An 11,148-nucleotide genomic window follows, 5' to 3' on the forward strand; every position below is an offset into this window, starting at 1 on the left:
AGGGGAACCTCCAAGTGTATCATGGGAATTTACCCTAAAAACACTCTGGACTCAGAAATAATTACCCGAAACAAAGATAGTTGATGGTAAAATACACTCAGTATTGTACGATACAGGACAAAACAAGACAAGATAAATGGTATAACACAATAGGAGAACACCGCCCGGCGTTCCCCCCCCTGTACCATGTGGAGAAACAGAGGTCAGGCCCCAATGGGCCCTGTCCCTGTATTCTCACTGACCAAATGAGTCACCTCCCTTATATAGCCTTTTGCTTGGACAAAGAAACACTTTCCCATTGGACAACTTAAACCACACATTGTACCATAGGCTGGTGTAAACATCTGGTCGTCACCAGTTACATAGCATTACAAGACACCACAAACACATTCATACATGGAATGAGAGAGGGGCCTCACTCTCAAACGTTCTTTACCCATTCCCTCTCTGGAGAGAGTTCAGGGCCTCGTGCAAGATAACACAGAACCCCTTTGTTCAGGAGCTTTGACCAACATGAGAGAAGTTACACAATAATACACAATGAATAAATAAATTACACCTCTTAATGCTTCATATTCATTTTGTTTTCACACTAGACACACCCAACCGCCCCAAAATGCACCGCAGCTCTTCAGACTGTGCAATAGTGGCTCCCCACTTCTCCGAAAACATCGGAGGAAATTTCCAAACAGGCTTTATTCGGATAAACTTACCCACATATTGGGAATGTCAATGACAACTTTCTCACCTGAAAAAATATTAAGGCTTAATAAAGTGACATATTAACAGTCTACTACTACTGCTACTACTTGCGGCTGCGCCCGTTAGGGGGCGCCACAGCGGATCATCCATTTCCATCTCTTCCTGTCCTCTGCATCGTCCTCTGTCACACCAGCCACCTGCATGTCCTCCCTCACCACATCCATAAACCTCCTCTTTGGCCTTCCTCCTCTCCTCTTCCCTGGCAGCTCCGTATTCAGCATCCTTCTCCCAATATACCCAGCATCTCTCCTCCACACATGTCCAAACCATCTCAATCTTGTCTCTCTTGCTTTGTCTCCAAACCGTCCAACCTGAGCTGTCCCTCTAATATACTCATTCCTAATCCTGTCCTTCTTCATCACTCCCAGTGAACATCTTATTATCTTCACCTCCGCCACCTCCAGCTCCTCCTCCTGTCTTTTCATCAGTGTCACTGTCTCCAAACCATACAACATAGCTGGTCTCACTACCATCTTGTAAACCTTCCCTTTAACTCTTGCTGGTACCCTTCTGTCGCAAATCACTCCTGACACTCTTCTCCACCCACTCCACCCTGCCTGCACTCTCTTCTTCACCTCTCTACTGCACTCCCCGTTACTTTGGACAGTTGACCCCAAGCATTTAAACTCATATGCCTTCACCACCTCTACTCCTTGCATCCTGACCAGTCCACTGTCCTCCCTCTTATTCATGCATAGGTATTCCGTCTTGCTCCTACTGACTTTCATTCCTCTTCTCTCCAGTGCATACCTCCACCTCCCCAGGCTCTCCTCCACCTGCACCCTACTCTTGTTACAGATCGCAATGTCATCCGCGAACATCATCGTCCATGGAGACTCCTGCCTGATCTCGTCTGTCAACCTGTCCATCACCACTGCAAACAAGAAAGGGCTCAGAGCCGATCCTTGATGTAATCCCACCTCCACCTTGAACCCATCTGTCACTCCAACCACACACCTCACCACTGTCACACCTCCCTAATACATATCCTGCACCACTCCTACATAGTACTTCTCTGCAACTCCCGACTTCCTCATACAATACCACACCTCCTCTCTCGGCACCCTGTTGTATGCTTTCTCTAAATCTACAAAGACACAATATACCTCCTTCTGGCCTTCTCTATACTCCTCCATCAACATTCTCAAAGCAAACATCGCATCTGTGATGCTCTTTCCTGGCATGAAACCATACTGCTGCTCGCTGCTCATCACCTCTCCTCTTAACCTAGCTTCTATTACTCTTTCCCATATCTTCATGCTGTGGCTGATCAACTTTATACCTCTGTAGTTGTTACAGTTCTGCACATCGCCCTTGTTCTTGAAAATCGGTACCAATATGCTTCTTCTCCACTCCTCAGGCATCCTCTCACTTTCCAAGACTGTGTTAAACAATCTAGTTAAAAACTCCACTGCCATCTCTCCTAAACATCTCCATGCCTCCACAGGTATGTCATCAGGACCAACTGCCTTTCCACTCTTCATCCTCTTCATAGCGGCCCTCATTTGCTCCTTGCTAATCCGCTGAACTTCCTGATTCACTATCCCCACATCATCCAACCTTCTCTCTCTCTCTCGTGTTCTTAATTCATCAGCCCCTCAAAGTACTCCTTCCACCTTCTTAGCACACTCTCCTCGCTTGTCAGCACATTTCTATCTCTATCCTTGATCGCCCTAACTTGCTGCACATCCTTCCCATCTCGGTCCCTCTGTCTAGCCTATCGGTACAAGTCCTTTTCTCCTTCCTTCGTGTCTAACCTGTCATACAACTCACCATACACCTTTTCCTTTGCCACCTCTCTCTTTACTTTACGCTGCGTCTTCTTTTACTCCTGTCTACTTTCTCCATCTCTGACTATCCCACTTCTTCTTTGCCAACCTCTTCCTCTGTATAATTTACTGTACTTCCTCATTCCACCAAGTCTCCTTGTCTACCTTCCTCTGTCCTGATGACATACCAAGTACCTTCCTAGCTGTCTCCCTCACTATTTCTGCAGTGCTTGCCCAGCCATCCGGCAACTCTTCACTGCCACCCAGTGCCTGTCTTACCTCCTGCCTGAACTCCACACAACAGTCTTCCTTCTTCAACTTCCACCATTTGATCTTCGGCTCTGCCTTCACTCGCTTCCTCTTCTTGGTCTCCAAAGTCATCCTACAGACCACCATCCGATGCTGCCTAGCTACATTCTCCCCTGTCACCACCTTGCAGTCTCCAATCCCTTTCAGATCAAACCTTCTACATAAGATATAGTCCACCTGTGTGCCTTTCCTCCACTCTTGTACGTCACCCTGTGTTCCTCCCTCTTCTTGAAATATATATTCACCACAGCCACTTCCATCCTTTTCACAAAATCCACCACCATCTGTCCTTCCACATTTCTCTCCTTGACTCCATACCTTCCTATCACCTCCTCACCACCTCTGTTTCCTTCACCAACCTGTCCATTGAAGTCCGCTCCAATCACCACTCTCTCCTCCTTGGGTACCCTCTCTACCATGTCATCCAACTCACTCCAGAATTCTTCTTTCGCTTCCATCTCACACCCAACTTGGTCACCAATCACTTCATTACTGCTGACTCTGGTCTCAACATTTTGCTACTCCTTAAAGAGACTGACATGCCCTTTTTGAATCATAACTGAAAATATGTGTGGTTTAGGATTAAGGCGGGGTTAGCGTTAAAGTTAGCTAATCAGAGGGAGAGTAGGGGCGGGTCTTCCTAGAATCCTAGCGTCTGGATGCTATGCGGGGCGTGTCTTGCCTAGAAGTGTCGCCGGATTCATAATAACGCGTCGCTCATTGAAGAAGCCGGATAGGCAACACGTTTTTTTTGTAATTAACAAGAATACAAATGATACAGGAACATTGCACATCTATATCATCAGACCTACTACCACTACGACTACTGGCGCCGGTGCTCGGGCATCCAGGGACCACGCATTTCGCATGCGACCACGGCATGGTGGTAGGCCTACGGCACAGCAGTGCAATACAACTTGACGAACAATATGTTCGATGATACAAGTAACTGTTAGATAGATAGATGATAGATATTTAGATAAATGGATAGACAGACAGATCGATCTATCGATCGATCGATCGATCGATAGATAGATAACAATACGTCGTAGCAAGATCAATAATAAAGTCTCAGCTCAAACTCGAGCCAAGTGGCTAGCAGGAGGGGTGAAAGAATGGCTTCTCCGTGGTTTTATAGCATCTCGCTACGGACACATCCTAGGCAAATTGACTGGTGTCTCCGTATCCACCGGCACAATTTGACATTGGACACCATCTACAGTCAATCACAGATCTCTCTCGAGTGGCCGCAGACGCGCTGCTTTGGCCACAGCATTTCTCCGTGGTCACATTCCAACCCGGAACATAGCTTATCAATAGGAACTTTCAGATTTTGACGTCAGTATCACTTTAAGCTCTCTGCTGCTTTTGACACTATCTGCCACAACATTCTCCTCAATCACATGATGAAGTACGGGGCCCTTTCTGGAGCTCCCCTCTCATATTTTATTTCCTATCTCGCCAACAGTAGGCAGTTTGTCCCCAAAGGAAGCTCCAAATCTCATCCTGCACATGTCAGCCAAAGTATACCCCAAGGTTCTATACTTGGCCCCCTTCTTCTCATCGTTTACCTGCCTCCCCTTGGTCAGATAATCCACCAGGAAAGCCTCCATTGCTATGCTGATGATATATAAATCTACCTCAACACTAAAACCCCCATTCACCTCTCTCTCTGGGTTGTCGTTGTCTGCCTTAATGACATCAAAGATTGGCTGACATATGCAACATGCTAAATGCAACATGCTAAAATTCAGTAGCAAGAGAACTGAGCTCAAGGTTGTGACACCTAAGGCACCTTGTTCTCTTGAGCGACAGGTGCTCCATCTTTCCTTCCTCGTAAATCCATCCTGTTTGTCATCTGCCCTCTCTTCCACATTTAGCCCACCAATAAATATGATTTCTTCTACCTCAAAAATATTGCAAGACTTTGGCCATCACTCGCTGAGTCTGTTGCAGAGACCCTCATCCGCACATCAGTCACCTGTCACATGGGCTACTACAGTAAGGCACAGGATAGGCTTCAGTATGTCCAGAACTCTGCTGCCAGGGTTCTAACTCACACATGATCTTGACAGCACATCACCACCACCCTATTGCATCTCCATCTAATTAGCATAACTTTAAAAATCCTCCTCCTCACCTACAAGTACCTCCATGATGTGGCCCCTAAGTATCACTCTGATCTCTTCCACGCCTACACCCCAAATGAAGGTTTTGCTCTTCAGACTCTGGACCCCCTATTATTCCCCACTCCAGGCTGCGTTCTTTGGGAGACAAAGCTTTCTGTCTTGCTGCCCTCTGCCTCTGGAATTCTCTCCCCACCTAAGTCTGCTGGAGTTTTTGAATCCTGGCTAAAGTTTCACCTGTTCATCCAGTTTTTCCTATTGTTCTCTTCTTTCTTTCTACAGTCTCCCTGTGTTTGGTTCTCTCTGTCTGCTCTTTTTTTTACACTTATTTTTAACAGTATTTAAAATACAAACAAACAACGTACAGAACAAGAGGTCTTGCTTGTTATCATACAACATTTCAGCAATGTTGCCTGATGAGAAAGAAGCGAGAGGATAAAAAAAAGCCCTAATCAAAACCAGTTTCCTCTAAGTAGCTGTCCCATTTTCCCAAGAAAAATGAAAGCGTGAAAAGCGGGCTACGGTCTGACACTCAAACTCTTGGCAAATTTCCAACATAATTAAGGAAAAAACTAATGAGCTGCAAGGAATGAATATGAGCCCAACACATTCTAAGACAGTCTAAAAACACGTGCTTCGGTAATTCTAGTCTGTATTTAGTCTATATCTTTTAATATACTGTCCCATTTTACTGAATCTGATGGTATAGCCCACTACATAAGGCTGATCAAATTCATTAAACTGGGTTTTATGCCATGTTAGAGTTTATAAATAACGATATGCTAGTCATACCGGACCGTATTTTGTAGCGGACCGTTGTGGTGAAGAGGAAGCTGAGCCAGAAGGCAAAGCTCTCAGTTTACCAGTCAATCTTCATTCCAACCCTCACCTATGGTCATGAGCTTTGGGTAGTGACCGAAAGGGTGAGATTGCGGATACAAGCGGCTGAAATGAGTTTCCTCCGTAGGGTGTCTGGACTCAGCCTTAGAGATAGGGTGAGGAGCTCGGACATCCGGAGGGAGCTCGGAGTAGAGCCGCTGCTCCTTCACATTGAAAGGAGCCAGTTGAGGTGGTTCGGGCATCTGATTAGGATGCCTCCTGGGCGCCTTCCTTTGGAGGTTTGCCGGGCACGTCCAACTGGGAGGAGACCCCGGGGACAGACCCAGAACTTGCTGGAGGGACTACATGTCCAATCTGGCCTGGGAACGCCTTGGGATCCCCCAGGAGGAGCTGGAGGGCGTTGCTGGGGAGAGGGACGTCTGGAGAGCTCTACTTAGCTTGCTGCCACCGCAACCCTACCCTGGAGAAGCGGCTGATGATGAGATGAGATGAGATGCCAGTCATTATTTTAAACACCCATATATTGGGGTTACTAAAAAGCAAAGCTGCACATTGGAACTGAATTATGATCACTGAAGTCGCTCAAAAAAGTTTTTATGCAATGGCCAACACAAGGGAGACTAAAATTATCGTAAAAACACACGAAAGTCCAATGTTTTCAGTCTCTTACACCCTTTTCTCATACTTTGAACAACTTGACTTCGTGGTTCACAGAGCGGGAGGGATAGGGGGCTGTGTCTCAGCAATGCCTTCTCATCCCAAGGTGTCACATATTGACGTTTTTGCAAAGGTGCCGATTTATGATGCACAAGCTACCTTCAGCATCTGTGCGAGACGTGGCAGGTGTTCGATACACTCCAATATTAAACTACCATCCTGATATGTGAATATCAGTGACACAAAGGTTAGGTTGTGGATAACTTTTGGGTTAAGATTAGGTAGGTGTTAAGTTTAGAGTAGTGGTTAACTCGCCGGATCTCATACAGATGCCTTGCATGCCTTGCATGGCATCATATATTAACACTTTTGCCAAAACATTAATATATATAATGCCAGGGGATGAGAACGGGCTCTTCCGTCTTGTAGATGGACTTACTTCAGATTCTCAGTTACCTAGCCACTTATTTAGCTGGATAAGGACATTGAGTCTCAAGACACTTTTACCCTTGAGGGGTTCAGGGTGGATTAGAAGCTGTCTGGCTGGGAGAGCTAGTGTTGGATCGGATGAGGGAGCTTGGTCTGCTGCGTCCTGTAGGCCCAAGGACCACGGCCCTGACCGGCGCTGCGCCCGAAGAGGAAACACCGAGGGCGGTCTGACAGGACGCAGAAGCAGGGCAGGCTAAGCTAACTGCTAGCCCATGCAGACCAGCAGTTCCGACAGTCATCCTGGCTGGTGTTCGTTCTCCTGGACAGTGATTTTTTTTTTTGGTAGTCTACACATATGTGTTAGTTTGGATACATGTGTTCTTGTAGCTCTTGTAATTTTTGGATATGTGTCTTTGTCTTTGTGTTGCACTGTTGTGGGCTGGGGAAACAATGGTTCATTTCATTTCATGTGCTTAAGTGCATGAAATGAAACAACAAATAAAGTGTTTGTGATTCTGATTCTGATTCAGCTCAAGTCCAACGGAGCAGCAGGAAAACTGCAGAGGTCAGAGGTCATGCAGGGGCAGAGGTCATGGGGTTGTTGAAGAGAACAGAAGTGTCAAGGGCAAATGCACAAAAGGATGGCGTGGCTTTTTCAGCTGCTAAACCTGCACAAATAAGGCAATGAGAAACTGTAACTCTCAAAGCACCCGCGAAGGGTGAAATGGACCCCTAACTGGTCGGGGCGCCTGTTCAGGGGAGAGGGGGAACTAGGGGGAATAGCATGATCCTCCCACGTCCTATGTCTCCTTGGTAAAACGTGTTACTGTCAAGTGAAAAGAAGCGGCTGGCGAATCCACGTGTATCGGGAGAAGCATGTCTGCAGCCCTCCCAGCATAGTCGGGGTGGTGGGTGGTGGAGCACCGACCGGGATGGCTCGGAGGAGTGGGGTAATTGGCCGAGTACAATTGGAAGAAAAAGGGGGAAAATCCCCCCCTCCAAAAAACCCCCCAAATAAATAAATAAACGTTTCATTGACAATAATACAATTGAAACCTTTAAGGAAACTGTAGGTGAGTTATCATCCTTCATGGCATCACCTACTGAGGATCTTGTGAACAACTCCAACTCAAAAATATGAAATATCTTTGACAACATTGCTCCTGTGAAAACTAAAAACATAGAAAAACAAAAAGCCTCCTGGAGAAATGGAGCGGTTGTTAGGCAGCTTAAGAGAGTCTGTCCCCAAACAGAATGACGGTGGAGAAAGGCTAAACTTCAGGTTCATCATGAAATCTACAAGGACAGACTGAAAATAATCACAATAAAGAAATTAAACAGGCCAGACAGTCTTTCTTCTCTAAAATCATTAATGACAATATTAACAAGTCTCTACTGTTGATCGACTAATTAATCCACCATCTCCAACCTCATCAGATAGGCTGTCCACTGAATAATGTGAGCAATTCACTACATTCTTCAATAACAAAACTGTTGTTATTTGACCCTAGGTATGTGTGTGTGTGTGTGTGTGTGTGTGTGTGTGTGTGTGCGTGTGTGTGTGTGTGTGCGTGTGTGTGTGTGGACCCTGTGATGGACTGGCGGCCTTTCCAGGGTGTCTCCCCGCCTGCTGTCTAATGACTGCTGGGATAGGCTCCGACATCCCCGCGACCCTGAGAGCAGGATAAGCGGTTTGGATAATGGATGGATGGATAGAGAGAACATTAGTGCCTCAAGATCCAGAAATGAACCAACCCTCAAGTTCTCCAGAAATATCACTGGCGCCATGTCTCACTTTGACCCTCTAGACCGTAAAAAACTAGACAATATTGTTATGCAGCTCAGGTCCTCCACCCGCTGCTTGGATCCTCTTCCTACCACATTTTTTAAAACCGTTTTTAATTGCTTAGCACATGATGTTTTAGAAATTATTAATAGTTCTCTTCAGGCAGGTATATTTCCTGCAGCACTTAAAACAGCTGTAATTAAACCACTTCTGAAGAAGAGCAACCTTGATGCGACAGTTATTGCCCACAATTATAATGGAACTATAGGCCCATCTCCAATTTACCATTCCCCAGCAAAATACTTGAAAAAGAAAAACAGTTTATTCTCAGCTTAATAACTATTTAACATCAAACAACCTTCAAGCCATTTGGCAATCAGGTTTTCAATCTCAACATAGCACAGAAACAGCACTTATCAAAGTTGTGAACGATCTGCATATGAACACGGATTTTTAAAAAATTATCTGTTCTTGTGCTCCTGGATCTCTGTGTCACCTTCAACACTGTTGAGCATGATACTTTGCTAGAGAGATTAGAAAAATGGGTCGGCCTATCTGGCCAGGTTCTGAATTAGGTTAGAACCTACGTACAGGATAAGCAGTTCTTTGTGTCCATTGGAGACTTTGCCTTGGACAAAGTGGACATTATGTGTGGGGTACCCCAAGGTTAGATTCTTGGACCATTACTATTTAATCTTTATATGCTCCCACTCGTACATATTATACAGAAACACAAAATAAATTACCATAACTATGCAGATGATTCACAACTGCACGTATCCCTATCTCCTGATGGCCTAGATCCCATACATTCCCTAATTCAGTGTATTGATGATATTAATCTATGGATGTCAGAAAACTTTTTACAATAGAACAAAGACAAAACAAAAACTAATTTTTGGTGCGAAGACTCAGACACAGAATTGCAGCTCATTTCAGCTCTCTGTCTCTGGAGTGCAAATGTGAAGCTAGAAAATCAGGGTGTAATCATAGACAGTGATCTAGATTTTAAGAGCCATATCAATCATCTCACAACATCAGCTTTCTACCATCTTAAAAACATTTCAAAACTAAGGGGCTTTCTATCAATATCAGACTGTGAGAAATTAATCATTGCATTTATAACAAGTAGACTTGACTACTGTAATGTGTTTTAGAGGCCATCGCCAGACCTCCCTCGGTGTTATTGGAACTGCCGGTCTGCATAGGCTAGCAGTTAGCTTACTCTGTCCCACTTCCGCGTCCTGTCAGTCCGCCCTTACCTCTGTACCTCTTTGGGCACAGCTCCAGGTAGGGCCATGGGCCCTGGGCCCACAGGATACACCAGACCAAGCTCTCCCAGCTGATCCAGTGCCAGCACTCCCAGCCATCAAACGAAGACAAACTTAAGACACAGATGTGGACAAAGACACTGTATGAGCGGTAATGGGTGAGGCCGCTGCAAACGTGAATTCGCGCCGCCATCTTCCCACACTGTTACTACTGGGTAGGGTCCCTGCAAACGTGAGTTTGCGCCACCATCTTTCCACACCGGAAGCAGATGTCATTGTATCTTATATATTTTATCCAACTTGTAATGAATTAATTGATACAGCATTTATAGTTCTCAAAAGAAATACATATTCTCTTGTATGTTCTCGCTGTTGGCTTAAGTCCTGCTTATCTGGAACAGCACATTGTTTCTGCTATAATAATATTACATTGGAATTCTCTGGCATTAAATATGGCGTACCTCAGGACTCAGTTCTTGGCCCTCTACTTTTCTCTCTTTCTATTTAACCTCTTGGTCAAATTATATGCAGCTGTGGGATAAATTTTCCTTGCTATGCTGAGAATACTCAGCTGTATGTGCCTATAAGGGCTGATGATCATACTCAAATTACTAATTTAGAGGCCTGCTTGGCTGCTGTGAAAAAACGAATGTCACTAATTTTGCTACGTTTAAATTCGGATAAAACTGAGATGCTGGTCGTTGCCCTGCTAGATACAGACACCAATTTGACCAAGTAACAATAACAACTGACAACTCTGATTTCACAAAGTGTGGCAGCAAAAAGTCTTGGCGCTATGTTTGAGCCATGCCTTTCCTTTGATAAACAGATTAAAGAAATCACTAGGATTGCTTTTTTTCCCACTTACGTCACCTAGCTAAAATTCGGCCTTTTCTGTCCACGGCTGATGCAGAGACTGTAATACAGCGGTGGCTTACCATGTGCCATGGAGAGCCATGTGTATGCAGGTTTTCATTCCAACCGGACTCCACACCAGGTGATTTCACTGATACATTCTTCCTCTTTGGTTGAAGGTTGCTAATCAGTTAAATCACCTGGTGTGGAGTCCGGCTGGAATAAAGACCTGCATACACATGGCTCTCCATGGCACATGGTCAGCCACCCCTGCTGTCTGCCACATGCTGCTACTAAAAGTCTTCAGATGGTTCAGAATGCTGCAGCTAGAATCCTAACTACAG

The sequence above is a fragment of the Lampris incognitus genome, chromosome 16 (assembly GCF_029633865.1).
Source record: "Lampris incognitus isolate fLamInc1 chromosome 16, fLamInc1.hap2, whole genome shotgun sequence".
Taxonomy (NCBI): domain Eukaryota; kingdom Metazoa; phylum Chordata; class Actinopteri; order Lampriformes; family Lampridae; genus Lampris; species Lampris incognitus.